This window comes from Apodemus sylvaticus, chromosome 11 (genome assembly GCF_947179515.1).
Source record: "Apodemus sylvaticus chromosome 11, mApoSyl1.1, whole genome shotgun sequence".
NCBI classification, from domain to species: Eukaryota; Metazoa; Chordata; class Mammalia; order Rodentia; family Muridae; genus Apodemus; species Apodemus sylvaticus.
The window spans coordinates 86,315,170-86,339,313 of NC_067482.1; the positions used below are offsets into that span (position 1 = coordinate 86,315,170).

General features: G+C 39.4%; 1 protein-coding gene across 1 annotated transcript in view; it reads right to left on the reverse strand.

Moving 5' to 3' along the window:
* Window positions 1–24,144, reverse strand: part of Zpbp (zona pellucida binding protein) — a 176,718-nt gene that overhangs the window by 23,446 nt on the left and 129,128 nt on the right. The gene's annotated exons all lie outside the window — the stretch shown is intronic.

A 24,144-nucleotide genomic window follows, 5' to 3' on the forward strand; every position in this document is an offset into this window, starting at 1 on the left:
CTCACCTGAAGCTCCTTTCTCTGTAATAACGCCAGCCTGTGTCAAGTTGACACACAAAACCAGCCAGTACACCATTACAAAATGAAAAAGACATAAACATTGTCACCACAGAGGGTATGCAGATGGCAAGTAATTATGTGAATATATATTGAATCTCATATGTCATTGAGGAATGCAACTTAAAGCTACAGCATGATGTGGAATACAGTTATCAGGACTACTACAGAAATGAGTGAAAATACCAATTACTGTTAAAAGTGCAAATTAGATTTCTCATACCGCAATGACTGGAATGTAAAAATACAGCTATTGGGTAGAAGAGTTTAGAAATTTTTTTTAAAGTTAAACATACACTTAACATGACCTAGCAGTCATAATATCTTGGCACAAAAACTTTTACAAAGTTTTTCTTGGCAGCTTTATCTGTGGTAGCTGCAAATTAGGGACAATCCAAACATTCTACAGTGAGTAAATGGCTCAACAAACCAGTCTTCCTACTACTATGTAGTGAAAAAGAACATACTGTTAATATGATGACCCTCGGACAATTATAGTAAATGAAAAAAATGCTAGTCTTTAAAGATCACTTACTGTATGGTCGCATTTCTAGAGCATTGCTTAAATGTCAGAATTAATGACAAGAACAAATTAATTGGGTAGAAGATTAATGATTTTCAGAGTCAGGGAATAGACACTGTATATCATATGTATTCTTACTATAGTGTGACATAAAAGTTAATTTAGCATTAGTGGCGGCGGCGGCGGCGGCGGTAGCAGTGGCTGCTCCAGCTGAAGGGCCATCAGCAGTGGAACCAAGGCGACACAGGGTCCAGTTAGGCCCTGCGCCCACGACCACTGACCTTCGCTGACCAGCCGGGCGGCAAGCAACTGCGGTTCTGCGGAGCCTTTCGCTGCACGGAAGCCACTTCAGAACTCGGCTGCCCGCCAGTCAGGAGAGACTCACCGCCATCTTGATCCCGGGCTCCAGAGATCGGTCAGACTGAGGTACACAAACATAATCCTAGGCCCAACACCGCAGGGGTCTGAGCCAGACGGGCGTTGGCCTGCACCCAGGCCCTGGGCTGTTCGAGTGGCCATCGGGGCGCCAACCCAGCCAGGAGTTTTTTTTTTTTGCCCCGGCCGGTGCACGCGCCGCCATTTTGCCTACAGGAGCCAGAGTGCTCGGGAGGGCAGAGACTGCTAACAAGCGTAGCCTGAGGCTAACAAAACGGGGGTCTAGGCCCCAAAAGGCACAGGACTGACCCCAAGAACTGGGCGGCTTGGTGGGCCATCTGTGTGTCAACCAGCCCAGGAGGTTATTAGCACAACAGACTCTCCCGGTGCTTTCGCGGAGCGCGGACGCGCACGCCCGCCATCCGGGTCACCTGGCGGACCCAAATAACAGACATAGCCCTAGGGGAACTTTGCTCGGACCTTGGCCTCCCAGGCGTTTGCCTGGACTCAGGGCCCAGGCGACAAGGCTAACCTAGTGTGCGCCAGCCCGGTTGGGGAAATCGGCTGCCCAGCGGAGTGAGCGGAGCACAGGGGAGGTCACAGCAACATTCACCTTCGGAGCTCCCTGGGGGTGCACACGGGTTCCACCTGGTCCACAGACACAATCTGGGGCAAGGCCTCAGGCAGAAGCCCCCAGCTCAAATCTCTCCGCTTCAGATCAGCCTGGGTGGCCGCCACATCTCCAGGTCCCTCAAGAGGCTAGTGGGGGCTTCCGGGCGGCCAGCTGGGAAAAGTCGGTGTGCTCCGATAAATCCTGCGGGCCCCAGCGGGAGCCTTCAGGTGCCTGCTTTGGGATCTGAACAGCCTGGAAAACAGCACCCTGTCTATAGGCAGTGCAGAGTGTAAGCTGTGCACCAGAGGCCAACGGGGAAGGGGCAGCTTGCACTGGTGAGTCCAGCACTGACAAGACCAAGTAACACCAGTGAGAGCTAGATGGCAAAAGGCAAACGCAGAAACGTCACTAACAGAAATCAAGGCAATATGGCAACATCTGAACCAAATTCTCCTCTACCAGCAAGTCCTGGATACCCCATCACACCAGTAAAACAAGATTTGGATTTAAAATCACTGGTCATGATGCTGGTACAGGAACACATGAAGGTCATTGAGGAGAAAATGGATCAAAAGTTAGAAGCCCTTGCAAGGGAAACACAAAAATCATTGAAAGAAATCCAGGAGAATACAAAAGCCAACAAGGAGGAAATGCAAAAAACACTTAAAGAAATACAGGAGAACTTTGCTCAACAGGCTGAGGTCATGAAAGACGAAACACAAAAATCTCTTAAAGAAATACAGGAGAACTTTGGTCAACAGGCTGAGCTCATGAAAGAGGAAACACAAAAATCTCTTAAAGAATTACAGGAAAACACAAACATGCAAGGGAAGGAGCTAAGCAAAACCATCCAGGATCTAAAATCAGAAGTAGAAACAACTAAGAAAACTCAAAGGGAGACAACTTTGGAGATAGAAAGCCTTGGGAAGAAATCAGGGGACAGAGATGCAAATATCAACAACAGAATACAAGAGATAGAAGAAAGAATCTCAGATGCTGAAGATTCCATAGAAACCATGGACTCAACAGTTAAAGAAAATGCAAAGTGCAAAAAGCTTGTAACCCAAAATATCCAGGAAATCCAGGACACAATGAGAAGACCAAACCTAAGGATTATAGGCATAGATGAGAGTGAAGATTTACAACTTAAAGGGCCAGCAAATATCTTCAATAAAATTATGGAAGAAAACTTCCCTAACCTAAAGAGAGAGATGCCCATGAATATACAAGAAGCCTACAGAACTCCAAACAGACTGGACCAGAACAGAAATACTTCCCGTCACATAATAATCAAAACACCAAATGTTCTAAACAAAGAAAGAATACTAAAGGCAGTAAGAGAAAAAGGCCAAGTAACATATAAAGGAAGACCTATCAGAATCACAGCAGACTTTTCACCTGAGACTATGAAGGCTAGAAGGTCCTGGGCAGATCTCATGCAGACTCTAAGAGAACACAAATGCCAACCAAAACTACTATATCCAGCAAAACTCTCAATCACCATAGATGGAGAAACTAAGATATTTCACGACAAAACCAAGTTCACCCAATATCTATCCACAAACCCAGCCCTAAAAAGGATAATAGGAGGACAACACCAATACAAGGAGGGAAACTCCACCCTGAAAAAAGCAAGATAGTAACCTTTCATCAAACCCAAATAAGTTAAGCAATCAAATTTAAAAAATAACGTCAAAAATGATAGGAAGTAACAATCACTATTCCTTAATATCTCTTAACATCAATGGAGTCAATGCCCCAATAAAAAGACACAGACTAACTGACTGGATACGTAAACAGGACCCTACATTTTGCTGCTTACAGGAAACACACCTAAGGGTCAAAGACAAACACTACCTTAGAGTAAAAGGCTGGAAGACAATTTTACAAGCAAATGGTCTCAGGAAACAAGCTGGAGTAGCCATTTTAATATCAGATAAAATTGACTTTCAACCCAAAGTCATCAAAAGAGACTCTGAGGGACACTTCTTGCTGGTCAAAGGAAAAATACAACAAGAAGAACTCTCAATCCTGAACATCTATGCTCCAAATGCAAGGGCACCCTCTTTCATAAAAGAAACTTTATTAAAACTCAAAGCACACATTGCACCTAACACAATAATTGTTGGTGACTTCAACACTGCACTTTCCTCAATGGACCGATCAGGAAAACAGAAACTAAACAAGGACACAATGAAACTAATTGAAGCTTTGGACCAATTAGATTTAACTGATATATATAGAACATTCTATCCTAAAACAAAAGAATATACCTTTTTTTCAGCACCTCATGGTACCTTCTCCAAAATCGACCATATAATTGGTCACAAGACAGACCTCAACAAATATAAAAAGATAGAACTAATCCCATGCCTCCTATCTGATCACTATGGAATAAAAGTGGTCTTCAATAGCAACAGAAACAACAGAAAACCCACAAACACGTGGAGATTGAACAATACTCTACTCAATGACACCTTGGTCAAGGAAGAAATAAAGAAAGAAATTAAAGACTTTTTAGAACACAATGAAAATGAAAACACAACATACCCAAATCTATGGGACACAATGAAAGCAGTGCTAAGAGGAAAACTCATAGCCCTGAGTGCCTCCAAAAAGAAAATGGAGAGAGCATACATTACCAACTTAATGACACACCTGAAAGCCCTAGAACAAAAAGAAGCTATTTCACCCAGGAGGAGTAGAAGGCAGGAAATCATCAAACTCAGGGCCGAAATCAATCAAGTAGAAACAAAGAGAACCATACAAAAAATCAACAAAACTAGGAGCTGGTTCTTTGAGAAAATCAACAAGATAGATAAACCCTTAGCCAGACTGACCAAAGGGCACAGAGAAAGTATCCAAATTAACAAACTTAGAAATGAAAAGGGAGACATAACAACGGAAACTGAGGAAATCCAAAAAATCATCAGATCCTACTACAAGAGCCTGTACTCAACACAACTGGAGAATCTGGAGGAAATGGACAATTTCCTTGACAGATACCAAATACCAAAATTAAATCAGGACCAACTAGACCATCTAAACAGTCCCATAAAGCCTAAAGAAATAGAAGGAGTCATAGAAAGTCTTCCAACCAAAAAAAGCACAGGACCAGATGGTTTCAGTGCAGAATTCTACCAGACCTTCAAAGAAGAGTTAACACCAATACTCTTCAAACTATTCCACAAAATAGAAACAGAAGGAACACTACCCAATTCCTTCTACGAAGCCACAATTACGCTGATACCAAAGCCACACAAAGATCCAACAAAGAAAGAGAACTTCAGACCAATTTCCCTTATGAACATCGATGCAAAAATACTCAACAAAATTCTTGCCAACCGAATCCAAGAACACATCAAAACGATCATCCACCATGATCAAGTAGGCTTTATCCCGGGAATGCAGGGTTGGTTCAATATACGGAAATCCATCAATACAATCCACTACATAAACAAACTCAAAGAACAAAATCATATGGTCATTTCATTGGATGCTGAAAAAGCATTTGACAAAATTCAGCATCCTTTCATGCTTAAAGTCTTGGAGAGAACAGGAATTCAAGGCCCATACCTAAACATAGTAAAAGCAATATACAGCAAACCGGTAGCCAGCATCAAACTAAACGGAGAGAAACTTGAAGCAATCCCACTGAAATCAGGGACCAGACAAGGCTGCCCCCTTTCTCCTTATCTTTTCAATATTGTACTTGAGGTACTAGCTCGGGCAATTCGACAACATAAGGAGGTCAAAGGGATACAAATTGGAAAGGAGGAAGTCAAACTATCATTATTTGCAGACGACATGATCGTCTACCTAAGTGACCCAAAGAACTCCACTAGAGAGCTCCTACAGCTGATAAACAACTTCAGCAAAGTGGCAGGTTACAAAATCAACTCAAGCAAATCAGTGGCCTTCCTATACTCAAAGGATAAGCAGGCTGAGAAAGAAATTAGGGAAATGACCCCCTTCACAATAGCCACAAACAGTATAAAGTATCTTGGGGTGACTCTTACCAAACATGCGAAAGATATGTATGGCAAGAACTTCAAGACTCTGAAGAAGGAAATGGAAGAAGACCTCAAAAAATGGGAAAACCTCCCATGCTCATGGATCGGTAGAATCAATATAGTTAAAATGGCCATTTTGCCTAAAGCACTATACAGATTCAATGCAATACCCATCAAAATCCCAACTCAATTCTTCACAGAGTTAGAAAGAGCAATTATCAAATTCATCTGGAACAACAAAAAACCCAGGATAGCTAAAACTATTCTCAGCAACAAAAGAAAATCTGGGGGAATCAGTATCCCTGACCTCAAGCAATACTACAGAGCAATAGTGTTAAAAACTGCATGGTATTGGTACAGTGACAGGCAGGAGGATCAATGGAACAGGATTGAAGATCCAGAAATGAACCCACACACCTATGGCCACTTGATCCTCGACAAAGAGGCTGAAAACATCCAATGGAAAAAAGATAGCCTTTTCAACAAATGGTGCTGGTTCAACTGGAGGTCAGCATGCAGAAGAATGCGAATTGATCCATCCTTGTCTCCTTGTACTAAGCTCAAATCCAAATGGATCAAGGACCTCCACATAAAGCCAGACACTCTGAAGCTAATAGAAAAGAAACTGGGGAAGACCCTTGAGGACATCGGTACAGGGAGAAAGTTTCTGAACAGAACACCAATAGCGTATGCTCTAAGAGCAAGAATTGACAAATGGGACCTCATAAGGTTACAGAGTTTCTGTAAGGCAAAGGACACCGTCAAGAGGACAGATCGGCAACCAACAAATTGGGAAAAGATCTTCACCAATCCTACATCAGATAGAGGGCTAATATCCAATATATATAAAGAACTCAAGAAGTTAGACTCCAGAAAACCGAACAACCCTATTAAAAAATGGGGTACAGAGTTAAACAAAGAATTCTCACCTGAAGAACTTCGGATGGCGGAGAAGCATCTTAAAAAATGCTCCACTTCATTAGTCATTAGGGAAATGCAAATCAAAACAACCCTAAGATTTCATCTTACACCAGTCAGAATGGCTAAGATTAAAAATTCAGGAGACAGCAGGTGTTGGAGAGGGTGCGGAGAAAGAGGAACACTCCTCCACTGCTGGTGGGGTTGCAAATTGGTACAACCACTCTGGAAAGCAGTCTGGCGGTTCCTCCGAAAACTGGGCACCTCACTTCCAGAAGATCCTGCTATACCACTCCTGGGCATATACCCAGAGAATTCCCCACCATGTAATAAGGATACATGCTCTACTATGTTCATAGCAGCCCTATTTATAATTGCCAGATGCTGGAAAGAACCCAGGTATCCCTCAACAGAAGAGTGGATACAAAAAATGTGGTATATCTACACAATGGAGTACTATTCAGCCATTAGAAACAATGAATTCATGAAATTCTTAGGCAAATGGATGGAGCTAGAGAACATCATACTAAGTGAGGTAACCCAGACTCAAAAGGTGAATCATGGTATGCACTCACTAATAAGTGGTTATTAACCTAGAAAACTGGAATACCCAAAACATAATCCACACATCAAATGAGATACAAGAAGAAAGCAGGAGTGGTCCCTGGTTCTGGAAAGACTCAGTGAAACAGTATTTGGCAAAACCAGAACGGGGAACTGGGAAGGGGTGGGAGGGAGGACAGGGGAAGAGAAGGGGGCTTACGGGACTTTCGGGGAGTGGGGGGGGGCTAGAAAAGGGGAAATCATTTGAAATGTAAATAAATTATATCAAATAAAAAAAAAAGACAAAAAAAAAAAAAAAAAAAAAAAAAAAAAAAAGTTAATTTAGGCTAACAAAAGAGTTTTGTACCTTAAATTTAGTGTTTAATATATAAGTCTGTTCCTATGCTAACACTTTTTTGTCATTTTTTTTATTCGATATATTTTTTATTTGCATTTCAAATGATTTCCCCTTTTCTGGCCCCCCACTCTGCAAAAGTCACATAAGCCCTCTTCCCTCCCCCCTTTCCTCCCATCCACCCCTTCCTACTTCCCTGTTCTGGTTTTGCCCTATATTGCTACATTGAGCAGTGGAGGAATGTTCCTCTTTCTCCACATCTTCACCAATACTTGCTGTCTCCTGAATTTTTAATCTTAGCCATTCTGACTGGTGTAAGGTGAAATCTCAGGTTTGTTTTGATTTGCATTTCCCTAATGACTAATGAAGTTGAGCATTTTTTAAGATCCCTCTCAGCCATCCGAAGTTCTTTGGATGAAAATTCTTTGTTTAGCTCTGTACCCCATTTTTAATAGGGCTATTTGGTTTTCTGGGGTCTAACTTCTTGAGTTCTTTGTATATATTGGATATTCTATGCTAACATTTTATAGATTTATATACATACAAATCAATACATGTAAAGATGTAGTAGTGAGTAGGAAGTAGGGTTGCACTTTATGAAATAATTAGAGTGATGGGTGAGCCACATTCTGAGCCACATGCTCATAATCCCAGTGCTCAGGAGGCTGAGGCAGGAAAACTGCATGTTTAGAGCCATTCTGAGCTATACAGCTCCCAACCCACTGTTCTACAGTGTGGGGCCTGGCTTCATAAAGAAGGGCAGGGAGGGTAGGTGATAAAAAGAAAAACTGGGGATGGGGATAAAATGATTTGAATATTCTTATAGGCCAAGTATGAACACAAGTCTGTGCTTCACTTTCATAAATAAAATGAGATTATAGTAGATGACAAGTATACTTTTAGGTCAGTGTTCATACTTTAAAAATATTGATCATCAGAAAGAACAGTGGTATAAATTAAATGTGATTATTTTCCTAGTTATACCTATATTGTTTACCTTTACACAAAACATTGTATTCCAACATACAACCTTGTATCCTCTCTGACTTTTCCTTTTCAATCACAGTCAAATTCTGTTGGGAACAGAATTTTTTGCTTATTTAGATGGGTATGCTCTCCATCTGGTTTTTTTAAAGCCTTTTTGAGATAGGGCTTCACTCAACAGCCCAGGCTGGCCCCAATTTGGTCTTTGTTATCATATGCATTATTATTTCCTCTTCCCAGTCTGTCCCTTCCAAAATTCATTCAGAAGCCTCTCTTTGCAGTTACAGGCAAATCCATTTCTCTATATACCCCTGTCTGAACTCCAGTCTTAGAATTTGAGCTACCCATTATATGTTAAAATTGCCACATTGAATTTGATAAATCTAAATCTGAATATGTTTTTGGCCTAATCTATATTCTCTTAGAGTTCTTACCTCAATGAAGGAAGCATGCATATACAAAAACTGGAATCCAGACCGGCAACCCTAACATCTCTTTTACCTTTCACACTATTTGCATTGAGTTACAGCAGTTTGAATTTTTGGTAATCTAATCAGAGTTTCAATATGTAGACTAGGTATGCATCAGGAGGAATGGGTGGGTGGGGAATCAATCCCATGTTGGGATGACTCCATGAAGTCATAAGAGTTCTTAGCCTTGCAGCAGCAAAGCAGGAACAAGATCTAGTGAAGGTTGTCCTGTGTCCATACCCTCAGAATCAGAATGAAGAAGAGAAAATAATCTCTTACACTACATAAAATGACTAAGCAAATAAGTATGTTTTGAGGAAAATTGAAGATAGTTTTTTTTCATATTTGAAACATTATTTATAGATGTGTAAAAAGGAAGTATAAAATTATTCCCCACGATGTTAAATAGAAAAAGAAAGTTGATATGATCATTTAAAAAGGGAATTGCATGTATTATATATTTAGAGAATGATCAGTATGTCTGTATACCTCCACTTCTTGCCTCTGCCCATTAAGAGAGATTAGAAAATGGCACTTCCATAGTTACTGAGCACACCTGGCACCAAGATGCTGGATTTCAAATAGTATTCTCCACTAATAGTGAATAGAATTGAGTCCATAAATGAATGCATAGGTATATGGTAAATTGGTTCTTAACAAACATGCCAAGACTATTTGAGTGCAATAGTCTTTTTAACAGTTGATGAATCCACAAGTAAATATCTACACAGAAAAATGAAGCTAGACACCTGCCCCCATATTATGTATGAATGTTAACTAAAAATGTATCAAATATTTAAATGTAAGAACTTGCAACTATGAAATTATTAAAACAGAAAAATGAAGAACAAATGTTAAAAGCTGCAAGGAAAAAGGTCCAGCTAACATATAAAGAGAGACAACTGATCAGGATTATACCTGATTTCTCAACACAGACTCTAAAAGCCAGAGGTCCTGGAAAGATTTCTTGCAGACTCTTAAAACACCACAAATGGCAGCCCAGATTACGATACTGAAAAAAACTTTCAATCACCATAGATGAAAAAACTAAGATATTCCATGACAACACCAAATTTAAACAGTATCTTTTTACTAATCCAGCCCTATAGAGGGTACTCCAAAGAAACTCCAACAAAAGGAAATGGATCTAAGAAACAAGCTGGAGTAGCCATTCTAAGATCTAATAAAATAGATATTCAACCAAAGTAATAAAAACAGATAGGGAAGGACACTTCATACCCATTAAAGAAAAATCTACCAAGATGACATTTCAATTCTAATTATCTATGCCCCAAATTCAAGGGAACCTACATTCATAAAAGAAAGACTACTAACACTTAAATCACACATGAAAGGCCACACATTAATAGTAGAAGACTTCAACATCACAACTCTCACCAATGGACATGTCATTGAAACAGAAACTAAACAGAAAAATAATGAAATTAATGGATGCCATGAATCAAGTGGTACTATCAGATATCTATGGAACATTTTGCCAAAACACAAAAGAATATACTTTCCTGCCCACACCTCATAGAATCTTCTCCAAAATTGACAATATACTCAATCATAAAGCAAGCCTTAACAGCTACAAGAAGACTGAATTAACCCTTTTGCTCTTATCAGATCACCATGCATTAAAGATGGACTTCAACAACAGAAAGTCTACAAAATCATGAAAACTGGCCACTTTCTACTCAATGACTAGTGGGTCAAAGAATAAATAGAGAAAGAAATCAAAGAATTTTCTAGAATTTATAAAAATGAAGGCACAATATCCCCAAGCTTATGGAACACAATGAAAGCAGTGCTAAGAGGAAAGTTCATAGCAATAAATGCCTTTATAAGAAATTGAAGAGATCTCATACTAACAACTAAACACCACACCTGAAATCTCTAGAACAAAAGGAAGCAAACACACATGAGAGGAGTAGAAGGTAGGAAATAAACTCAGGGTTAAAACCAATCAAAGAGAAACAAAGAGAACAATACAAAGAATCAACAGACCCAAGAGCTGGTTCTTTAAGAAAATGAACTAAATAGACAAACTCTTAGCCAAACTAAAAGGCAGAGAGAGAAAGAGAAAGAGAGATAAAGAGATAGATAGATAGATAGATAGATAGATAGATAGATAGATAGAATCCAAATTAACAAAACCAGAAATGAACGGAAAATATAAGAAAAGACACTGAGGAAATTCAAAACATCATTAGTTCTTACTTCAAAAGCCTTAGATCAAAAAACTGGAAAATCTAAATGAAATGGATGATTGTCTAGACAGATGCTACTTAACAAAATTAAATCAGGATCATATAAACTATTGAAATCACCCTATAACTTCTAAGGAAATAGAAGCAGTCATTAAAAGTCTCCCAACCAAAAAAAAAAAAAAATGTGCAGAATTCTATTAGTGAAGAATTCTATCAGACTATCAAAGAAGAGCTAATACAAATACTCCTCAAATGCTGGTGGGGTTGCAAATTGGTACAACCACTCTGGAAAGCAGTCTGGAGGTTCCTCCGAAAACTGGGCACCTCACTTCCAGAAGATCCTGCTATACCACTCCTGGGCATATACCCAGAGGATTCCCCACCATGTAATAAGGATACATGCTCTACTATGTTCATAGCAGCCCTATTTATAATTGCCAGATGCTGGAAAGAACCCAGGTATCCCTCAACAGAAGAGTGGATGCAAAAAATGTGGTATATCTACACAATGGAGTACTATTCAGCCATTAGAAACAATGAATTCATGAAATTCTTAGGCAAATGGATGGAGCTAGAGAACATCATACTAAGTGAGGTAACCCAGACTCAAAAGGTGAATCATGGTATGCACTCACTAATAAGTGGTTATTAACCTAGAAAACTGGAATACCCAAAACATAATCCACACATCAAATGAGATACAAGAAGAAAGGAGGAGTGGTCCCTGGTTCTGGAAAGACTCAGTGAAACAGTATTCGGCAAAACCAGAACGGGGAACTGGGAAGGGGTGGGAGGGAGAACAGGGGAAGAGAAGGGGGCTTACGGGACTTTCGGGGAGTGGGGGGGGGGCTAGAAAAGGGGAAATCATTTGAAATGTAAATAAATTATATCGAATAAAAAAATTAAAAAAAAAAAAACAGGAACATAAGAAACATTGCCAAACTCATTCTATGAGGCCACAGTCACTCTGATACCTAACCACACAAAGACTCAGACTCAATACAGAAAGAGAAATTCAGACTAGTTTCCCTTATGAACATTGATTCAAAACTACTCAATAAACTACTCACAAACTGAATTCAAAAACATATCAAAAACATCATCCACTGTGATCAAGTAGGTTTCATCTCCAGCATGCAAGGGTGATTCCATGTATGAAAAATCCATCAGTGTAATCACTATATAAACAAATTGAAAGAAAAAACCCACATAATCATTTCATTAGATGCTGAAGCATTTAACCAAATCTAACAGCCCTTCATGTTAATAGTCTGGAGAGATCAAGTACAAGGCAAATTCCTAAAATAATAATGGCAATATACAGCAAGCAAATAGCCAACACAATTAAATTGGGAGAAACTTAAAGCAACACCACCAAAATCAGGGACAATGTAAAGCGATCCCCTCTCTCCTATCTCTTCAACATAGTACTGGAACAACTAAAGGACATCAAGAGAATACAAATTGAAAAGGAAGAAGTGAACATGTCACTATTCACAGATGATATGATTGTATACATACGCGACCCCAAAAAATCTATCAGACAACTCCTACAGATGATAAAATCCTTCAGCAAAGTGACTAAACATGAAATTAACTCAAAATAATGGTAGCTCTCCTTTATACAAACAATAAGTGGGCTGAAAAATTCAAATACCATCCTTTACAACCAAGAACAATCTACAGATTCAATGCAATTTCCATCAAAATTCCACACAATTTTTTGCAGACCTTCAGAGGGGAATTTTCAACTTCATAAGGAAAAACAGCAACAAGAAAAAACAAGATAGCTAAAACAATCCTGTAAAATCAAAGAACTTCTAGAGGTATCACTATCCCTGACATTAAGCTATACCATAGAGCAATAGTAATAAAAACTGTATGGTGTAAGTATAGAAACAGACAGGTTGATCAATGGACTGGAAACAAAGATCCTGAAATAAACACACATTCCTATGGACACTTGCTGTTGAAAATGAAGCCAATACTATACAAGCAGAAGAAAAGGAATTTTTAAAAATGGTGCTAGTGTAACTGGATGCCTGCATGTAGAAGAATGAAACTAGATCAAAATTTGACTCCAGGTACAAAACTCAAGTCTAAATAGATCCAAGACACTAACATAAAACTAGGAACACTCAATATAATAGAACAGAAAGTGGGGAATAGCCATGAACACATTGGTAGAGGAAGCAAACACCAGTGGCTGAACAAAACATCAATGGCTCAGGTTCTAAAGTCAATAATTGATAAATGGGACCTAATGAAACTGAAGCTTCTGCAAGGCAAAGGATATTGTCAAGACATCAAAATGGCAGCTTACAGATTGGGAAAAGATTTTCACCAACCCTATACCTGATAAAGGGCTAATATCCAAATTATATAAAAACTCAAGAAACTAAACACAAACAAAACAAATAACCCAATTAAAAATGGGGTACAGAGCTAAATAGAAAATTCTCAAGCGAATAATCTCAAATGGCTGTGAAGCACTTAAAGAAATGTTCAACCTCCTTATTCATCAGGAAAATGCAAATCAAAATGACTCTGGGATTCCATCTTACCCCCGCCAAAATGGTTAAGATCAAAAATTTTCAAACTTGTACAACCATTTTGGAAATCATTTGGCAGTTTCTCAGAAAACGGAGCATACCCACCTATACCATTCTTGGACATATACTAAAAAGATGTTCCACTATCCTACAAACACACTTGTTCAACTATGTTCTTAACGGCTTTAATTGTAATAGTCAAAAACTAGAAACAATCTAGTTGTCCCTCAACTGTAGAATGGATAAAGAAAATATAATACATCTACACAATAGAATGCAATTCTGCTATTCAAAACAAAGACAGCATGAATTTTGCAGGAATATGGATGGAACTTGAGAATAACATCCCAAGTGAGGTATCCCAGAGCCAGAGAGACTAATATGATATGTACTCACTTGTAAGTGGGTATTAGCCATAAAGTGCAGGATAACCATGCTACAATCCACAGATCCAAAGAAACTGGGTAATAAGGAGGTCCCAAGTGAAGACGCTTAAATCTCACCAAGACTGTCCCACAACAGTAGAATGGATATGCCAGGAGCCATCCTCACTTAGATCTTAATGCCAAGAGCTCTCGAAACCAGGAGCCATCCCCACCTAGATCTTGATCCCAGGAGATCTCGATGCCAGAAGTTATTCTCACTTAAATCTCGATGCTAGGAGCCATTCTTACTAAAACCCCCTCCTCCCAAAGCTCATCTATAGCAACTCCTTTTCACTTCACCTCCTCATGACCCCCTTTATTATGCCAAAATTCCAGCAGCAATAACTAGCCTTTCCCAGAAACGCTGATAAACTGTTTCTTGGAAATGATGCCAGCCCCTTGAGATTGTTCCCCCTTGACCCCTCCCTACACCTTTACCCTTCCCTTTAAATTGCCTTGTGTAAAAAATAAAATTTGACAGCTTGATCAGAGTCCTGTCTTGCTGTCCATCTCTTGTGTTTCTTGTCTCTTGCCTTCTCCTAGGTGGTCCAGGGACCCTGTTGACTGTCCTGTGGGTCGGAGCATTCTGGTGCCCAACGGTGAGGCCCCTGTGGAATCACCAAGGAAAAGGATGCCGTAGGACCCAGGGAAGAGCTCTTCACGTGCATCTCCAGGAGCGGATTAGATCAAGGCACGGTTAGCCCAACAGTACTTGGCCAGGGAATAATCTCCATAGAGACAATGTCTCGGAAAGATGAGACATGGAACAAGCATTTATTCAGCCTGTTTTAAGGCTCAAGGAATCTCTCAAGACGAGAGGGGCTAAGGTTAAAAAAAAGTTGGACAAATTTGTCCCTGGTACCCAGAGGAAGGAACCATAGATAAGAAAACATAGACTAGAGTAGGTGATTGTTTTAGAGATTACTATGCAACTTTTGGTCTGGAAAAAATTCCGGTTACTGCCTTTAAATACTGGTCTCTGATTAATAGTATTATTCAGAATTCCTCCCACTTCCAGGATCTAGTTTCTGAGGGAGAACATTCTCTGAAAAAGTGCTCATCTGGACACTGTCTCTGTGCTTTCTTATCCCTCCCTCCTCTGTGGCGATTGATATGGAGGAGGGACATTTAAAACAGTCTCTGTCTATGTCTGCTCTTTTCCCTAATTTCTCAAAAAGACCAAAGTCTATCCTACTTTACTAACTCTGAAATCTAGTCATAATTCAGGTATGACTAGATTTCAGGTATAACTCTATCTCCTGGGGAGGAAGCCAACTTGGAGGAGAAAGCTGCCACAGAAGAGCCACTGAAGAAATTTCTTCTCTCTACCAAATGGTAGAGAGCCGCAGGGAGCAAGTAGCCTTTTTAAAAAGGTGCTACAAGATTAGAGGGACAAAGGACTCTAACTACAGGATTTATTTCACAGCAAATACCCAGAAAAAGCCAGAGCCAAAACAAGCACCTTGTCTTTAAAATTTTAGAAAAATTAAAATCCGCAGTCACAGCCTATGGGTGGACTGTTCCCTTCATTTTGGCACTTAGAGTCTTCCACCCAGGGCTGGATCACACCTAAAGAATTTATCTAGCTTGCCTGAGCTGAGCTCTCTGGGGGAGAATTTGTTTTTGGAAGTCAGAGGCTGCTGAAGCAGCTGGAGAAATCAAAAGTAAAAACTGCTCATGGGCAGAGTGTAAGTCCTGGACTGCAAAGAAACACTTGGGCTCTCCTCCCCCCCCCCCCCACCGCTATCTCCACATGGTCATGGCCAGTCTCTACTTCTCTACACTCTCTCTCTCTGCCTTTCTCTGGCTCTACTACCCCATTAACTTTCATCCTCTGTTCTAAATAAACTCTATTCTATATCATGTCTGCGTGTGTTAGCCTAGGCACACCCCCCCCCTTCCCTACACCACCGTATATCACATTCTCTAAACCTCTTTCTCTTTCGATGAACCCAAAAGAGGTTTAAAAAGCAGGGAACTGGGGAGTAACTATCAGTGGCTGCCACTGTGCCTCCCCTCCCTTCTCTGGCAAAATTCCCAGAAAATAAAAAAAAAGAAGACAAGGAGTTAAATCTTAAACGAGAGATAAAAAGCAGGTTTCAGAAAAGCAGTTTTTCCATGTGCAGGATGTATTATCAAAAAAAAGAAAAAATGGTTAAAAGATATTTCAAAACTCTCCTGGGGGTGGGGGGAGAGGAAAGCGGGAGCTGTCCTGCTTCCTCTCTGGATCCTACTAGAGATATCCTTAGTTCTGGTTAAGATATTTGGATCTCTTTGGGACATCAAGTTCCCTCTCTGTCAATTGTCTTTGGTACACCAAAAACTGTCCATATGTGTGTCAATTTATGTTTGTCCTTGTTGTTTGGATCATGTTTAAAAAAAATGGTAAAAAAAAAAAAAAAAAAAAAAAAACCTATCTGATGGCAGTCCTGCCAGTCGTAGTTTACACAGAGGAGACTCATTTAAGGTGCCTAAACATACCCAAATCTATGGGACACAATGACAGTAGTGCTAACAGGAAACCCCATAGCCCTAAGTGCCTCCAAAAAGAAAATGGAGAGAGCATACACTAGCAGCTTAACAGAATACCTGAAAGCCCTGGAACAAAAAGAAGCTAATTCATCCAGGAGGAGTAGAAGACAGGAAATCATCAAACTCAGGGCTGAAATCAATCAAGTGGAAACAAAGAACCATACAAAGAATCAACAAAACCAGGAGCTGGTTCTTTGAGAAAATCAAGAAGATAGATAAACTCTTAGCCAGACTAACCAAAGGGCACAGAGACAGTATCCAAATGAACAAAATTAGAAATGAAAAAGGAGATATAACAAGAGAAACTGAGGAAATTAAAAAAACATCAGATCCTACTACAAAAACCCATATTCAACACAACTGGAAAATCTGGAAGAAATGGACAATTTCCTAGACAGATACCAAAAACCAAAATTAAATCAGGATCAAATAGATCATCTAAACAGTCCCATAACCCCTAAAGAAATAGAAGGGGTCATAGAAAGTCTACCAGCCAAAAATAACACAGGACCAGATGGTTTTAGTGCAGAATTCTCTCAGAACTTCAAAGAAGACCTAACACCAATACTTTTCAAATTATTCCATAAAATAGAACCAGAATGAACATTACCCAACTCGTTCTATGAAGCCACAATTACACTGATACCAAAACCACACAAAGATCCAATAAAGAAGGAGAACTACAGGCCAATATACCTTATAAATATCGATGCAAAAATACTCAATAAAATTCTTGCCAATCAAATTCAAGAACACATCAAAATGATCATTCACCATGATAAAGTAGGTGCCATTCAAGAATGCAGGGATGATACAATATACTTTCATGCTAAAAGTCTTGGAAAGAACAGAAATTCAAGGCCCATAAATAAACATAGTAAAAGCAATATACAGCAAACCAGTAGTCAACATCAAACTAAATGGAGAGAACCTTGAAGCAATCCCACTAAAATTGGGGACTAGACAAGGCTGCCCCCTCTCTCAATATCTTTTCAATAGAGTACATGAAGTTCTAGCTAGAGCAATTAGACAACATAAGGAGATCAAAGGGATACAAATTAGAAAGGAAGAAGTCACACTATCACTATTTGTAGATGATATGATAGTATACATAAGCGACCCGAAAAACTCCACCAAAGAGCTCCTACAGTTGATTAATAACTTCAGCAATGTGGCCGGATATAAAATCAACTCAAGCAAATCAGTATCCTTCCTATACTCAAAGGATAAACAGGCTGAGAAAGAAATTAGGGAAATAATACCATTCACAATAGCCACAAATAAAATAAAGTATCCTGGTATAACTCTAACCAAACAAGTTAAAGATCTGTATGACAAGAATTTCACATCTCTGAAGAAGGAAATGGAGGAAGAACTCAGAAAATGGAAAAATCTTCCATATTCATGGATTGGCAGGATTAATGGAGTAAAAATGGCCATCTTGCCTAAAGCAATATATAGATTCAATGCAATCTCCACAAAAATCCCAACTCAGTTCTTCATAGAGTTAGAAAAAGCAATTCTCAAATTCATCTGGAATAACAAAAAACACAGGACAGCTAAAACTATCAACAGCAAAAGAACTTCAGGGGGAATCAGTATCCAGGCCCTCAAGCAGTACTACAGAGCAATAGTATAAAAACCTGCATGATATTGGTACAGTGACAGGCAGGTAGATCAATGGAATAGGATTGAAGACCCAGAAATGAACCCACACACCTATGGTCAGTTGATCTTTGACAAAGGAGCTAAACTATCCAGTGGACAAAAGATAGCTTTTTCAACAAATGGTGCTGGCTCAACAGGGGGTCAGCAGGCAGAAGAAGGTGAATTGATCCATTCTTATCTCCTTATACTAAGCTCAAATCCAAGTGGATCAAGGACCTCCACATAAAACCAGACACACTGGAACTAATAAAAAAGAAACTGGGGAAGACCCTTTAGGACATGGGTACAGAAGTAAAGTTCCTGAACAGAACACCAATAGCTTATGCTCCAAGATCAAGAATTGACAAATGAGACCTCATAAAATTACGTTTCTGTAAGGCAAAAAGACACTGTAAAAAGGACAAAAAGGCAACCAACAAGTTGGGAAAAGATCTTCACCAACCCTATATCTGACAGAGGACTAATATCCAATATATACAAAGAACTCAAGAAGTTAGACTCCAGAGAGCCAAATAACCCTATTAAAGATGGGGTACAGAGCCAAAGAATTTTCACCTGAAGAACTTTGAATGGCTGAGAAGCACCTTAAGAATTGTTCAGCATCATTAGTGATTAGGGAAATGCAAATCAAAACAACCCTGAGATTTCACCTTACACCAGACAGAATGGCTAAAATTAAAACTCAGGAGACAGCAAGTGCTGGCAAGGATGTGGAGAAAGAGGAACACTCCTCCACTGTTGGTGGAAATGCAAATTGGTACAACCACTCTGGAAATCAGTCTGGCAGTTCCTCAGAAAACTGGGCATGACACTTCCGGAGGACCCTTCCCTACCACTCCTGGGCATATAACAAGAGGATTCCCCAGCATACAATAAGGACACATGCTCCACTATGTACATAGCAGCCTTATTTGTAATAGCCAGAAGCTGGAAAGAATCCAGATGCCCCTCAATGGAGGAATGGATACAGAAAATGTGGTATATTTACACAATGGAATACTACTTAGCAATTAAAAACAGTGAATTCTGAGTGCCTTCAAAGAAAAGGGAGAGAGCATACACTAGCAGCTTAACAGAATATCTGAAAGCCCTGGAACAAAAAGAAGCTAATTCATCCAGGAGAAGTAGAAGACAGGAAATCATCAAACTCAGGGCTGAAATCAATCAAGTGGAAACAAAGAGAACCATACAAAGAATCAACGAATCCAGGAGCTGGTTCTTTGTGAAAATTAACAAGATAGATAAACCCTTAGCCAGACTAACCAAAGGACACAGAGACAGTGCCCTTTGTTGTTATATCCAAATTAACAAAATTAGAAATGAAAAGGGGGATATAACAACAGAAAGTGAGGAAATTAAAAAAAAAAATCATCAGATCCTACTACAAAAGCCTATACTCAACACAACTAGAGAATCTGGAGGAAATGGACAGCTTCCTAGACAGGTATCAAATATCAAAATTAAACCAGGATCAAATAGATCATCTAAACAATCCCATTACCCCTAAAGAAATAGAAGGGGTCATAGAAAGTCTTCCAACCAAAAAAAGCACAGGACCAGATGGTTTCAGTGCAGAATTCTTTCAGACCTTCAAAGAAGACCTAACACCAATTCTCTTCAAACTATTCCACAAAACAGAAACAGAAGGAACACTACCCAACTCATTCTATGAAGCCACAATTACGCTGATACCAAAACCACACAATGATCCAACAAAGAAAGAGAACTTCAGACCAATTTCCCTCATGAACATTGATGCAAAAATACTCAATAAAATTCTTGCCAACCGAATCCAAGAACACATCAAAACGATCATTCACCATGATCAAGTAGGCTTCATCCAAGGGATGCAGGGATGGTTCAATATATGGAAATCCATCAATGCTATCCACTACATAAACAAACTCAAAGAAAAAAAACACAGTAATTTCATTAGATTCAGAAAAAACATTTGACAAAATTCAGCATCCTTTCATGCTTAAAGTCTTGGAAAGAACAGGAATTCAAGGTCCATACCTAAACATAGTAAAAGCAATATACAGCAAGCTGGTAGCCAACATCAAACTAAATGGAGAGAAACTTGAAGCAATCCCATTAAAATCAGGGACTAGACAAGGCTGTCCCCTCTCTCCATATCTTTTCTATATAGTACTTGAGGTAGTAGCTCAGGCAAGTAGACAACATAAGGAGGTCAAAGGGATACAAATTGGAAAGAAAGAAGTCAAACTATCACTATTTGCAGATGATACGATAGTATACTTAAGTGACCCAAAAAACTCCACCAGAGAAATCTTACAACTGATAAACAACTTCAGCAAAGTGGAAGGATATAAAATCAACTCAAGCAAATCAGTAGCCTTCCTATACTCAAAGGATAAGCAGGTGGAGAAAGGAGTTAGGGAAATGACACCCTTCACAATAGCCACAAACAATATAAAGTACCTTGGTGTAACTCTGACCAAACAAGTGAAAGATCTGTATGACAAGAACTTCAAGTCTCTGAAGAGGAAATGGAAGAAGACCTCAGAAAATGGAACAATCTGCCATGCTCATAGATTGGCAGGATTAATATAGTTAAAATGGCCATTTTGCCAAAAGCAATCTACAGATTCAACGCAATACCCATCAAAATCCCAACTCAGTGCTTCATAGAGTTAGAAAGAGTAATTCGCAAATTCAACTGGAATAAGAAAAAACCCAGGATAGCTAAAACTCTCAATAACAAAAGAAATTCTTGGGGAAATCTATATCCCTGACCTCAAGCAATACTACAGAGCAATAGTGTTAAAAACTGCATGGTATTGGTACAGTGACAGGCAGGCGGATCAATGGAATAGGATTGAAGATCCAGAAATGAACCCACGCATGGATACAGTATGGATACTTGATCTTCAACAAAGGAGCTGAAAACATCCAGAGGGAAAAAAGATAGCCTTTTCAACAAATGGTGCTGGTTCAACTGGAGGTCAGCATGCAGAAGAATGCGAATTGATCCATCTTTATCTCCTTGTACTAAGCTCAACTCCAAGTAGATCAAGGACCTCAACATAAAACCAGACACACTGAAACTAATAGAAAAGAAACTGGGAAAGACCCTTGAGGACATGGGCACAGGGGAAAAGTTCCTCAACTGAACACCAATAGCTTATGCTCTAAGATCAAGAATTGACAAATGGGACCTCATAAAATTACAAAGATTCAGTAAGGCAAAGGACATCATCAAAAGGACAAATAGGCAACCAACTAATTGGGAAAAGATCTTCACCAACCCTACATCTGACTAAGGGCTGATATCCAATATATACAAAGAACTCAAGAAGTTAGACCCCAGAAAAACAAATAACCCTATTAAAAATGGGGTACAGAGCTAAACAAAGAATTTTCATCTGACGAACTTTGGATGGCTGAGAAGCATCTTAAAAAATGTTCAACATCATTAGTCATTAGGGAAATCAAATCAAAACAACCCTGAGATTTCACTTCACACCAATCAGAATGTCCAAGATCAAAAACTCAGGAGAAATCAAGTGCTGGCGAGGACGTGGAGAAAGAGGAACACTCCTCCACTGCTGGTGGGGTTGCAAATTGGTATAACCACTCTGGAAATCAGTCTGGTGGTTCCTCAGAAATCTGGGCAAGTCACTTCCAGAGGACCGTGCTATACCACTCTGGGAATATACCCAGAGGATTCTCCAGCATGTAATAAGGATACATACTCCACTATGTTCATAGCAGCCGTATTTATAATAGCCAGACGCTGGACAGAACCCAGGTGTCCCTCAATGGAGGAATGAATACAGAAAATGTGGTATATTTACACTGTGGAATACTACTCAGCTATTAAAAACAATGAATTCATGAAATTCTCAGGCAAGTGGGTGGAACTGGAGAATGTCATCCTGAGTGAGGTGACCTAATCACAAGAGAACACACATGGTATGCACTCACTGATAAGCAGATATTAACCCAGTAGCTCAGAATACCCAAGAAACAATTCACATATCAAGTGATGTTCAAGAAGAAGGAAGGAGAGGCTCCGGGTCCTGGAAAGTCTCAGTGCAACAATATAGGGGAATACCAGGACAGAGAAGCGGGAAGGGGTGGATTGAGGAACAGGGAGAGGGAAGAGGGCATATGGGACTTTCTGGAGGGGGATCCAGGAAAGGAGAAATCATTGAAATGTAATAAAATTGAAATGTAAATAAAGAGTATATCGAATAAAAAAAAACAGTACAAGTGATCAAATACAAATCTAAGAGCTGGGTATGTGAGAAGATAAACACGTTCAACAGACTCTTTGCCTAATTAGCCAAAGGAGAGAGAGAACTCAAATCAACACAATGAGAGATAAAAAGGGAAACATTACAACTGACACCAAAGAAAATTCAAAATATTTTGAGAAAATACTTTTTAAACCTATACTTCATTAAGTTACAAATTTTAAAATGAAAGGACATAGTGTTAAACTCGTTCAAACCACCAAAGCTGAGAGAAGATTAATAATCTAAATAGATACATTGACAAATAAGATCTTAACAGTGATTTAAAAAAGACCAGGCCAAACTGATACACATCAGGATTCTACCAAACATTCAAAGAAGATCTACAATCAATAGATATTAAATTATTCAAAAATGAATGGAGAAGGTGTTCTCCCAAACACATCTAGAAACCTAGTATTACTCTACTAGAAAAACACAAACACAAAGAAATTTAGGCAAGCATATCTGGATTAATATTGATTCAGGGGTCTTCAATACTTGAAACCCAAATACAGGAATATACCAAAAGATTATCCATTCTGATCAAATTGGCTTTATCCCTGAAATGCAAGGAATGGTTCTACACAGCAGTATAGTAATAAAAGTGGCATCATATAAACAAAGAAACAACAACAGAAAACATTTAAATCACTGAAAGAAAACAGAAGGTCCACATATGTGTTCTGTAATTACATTCATTTTATCAGAGAAATGACATCTTCAGTAATGGTGCTGAGAAAACTGGATGCCTAATTTATCACCTTGTACAAAAATAAACTACAAATGAGCTATAGACTTGTTGTGGCTTGGATCTAATGCTACTTATGTTAATTTGGTCCCCCAAAATTACACAGGAATCTGCACATCTGCATGTAACTGCTCCCAGTTGGCTTTGATTAGTAAATGAAGTTGTTGGTGGCCAATGGCTGGGCAGGGAGACAAGGCAGGACCATTAGGATTCATAGGCAAGGGAACGAGGAAAAGAAGGCAGAATCACCTTTGCTGAGAAAGGAGTAAGATCTGGGCTTGAGAGCTGCAGGGGAAAAGGCATACCAACCATGTAAGAGCCAGAGAAGAGTGGCCTGATGGGGCACCCTCTGGGTCTAAGGGGAAAAGATGAAATATGTATTTTAGTAAGTAATAACTCGGGGGAGTATCCAAGTGGGCGGCATTAGCAAGATGGAAGTTTGGGAGTGGCCTGGCCATTGAGCTGATTAAGCCATATTATAAGTCTCTCTCTCCTCTCTCACTCTCTCTCTCTCTCTCTCTCTCTCTCTCTCTCTCTCACTCTCTCTCTCTCTCTCTCTCTCTATGTATACACACACACACACACACACACACACATATATATATATATCTTTTTCTCTCCTTCCCTCTCCCCCTCTCCTCTTTACCCCCTCCCCCTCCCCCCTCTCTCATATATGTGTTTGTGTGTGTGTGTGTGTTTGTGTGTGTGTGTGTGTGAGTGTGTGTGTGTGTCTTTCATTTGGGAATCCAGAGCATTGGGACAGGTAGCAAGGAACTCAAAGTATAGGAAGATTAGAGCAGATCAATCAACTACTGCCACAAGACCTCAATGTAAAATCCAAAATGCAGAAACAACAAGAAAAAAAGAAGCACCCAACAACACATGGCAATAGGA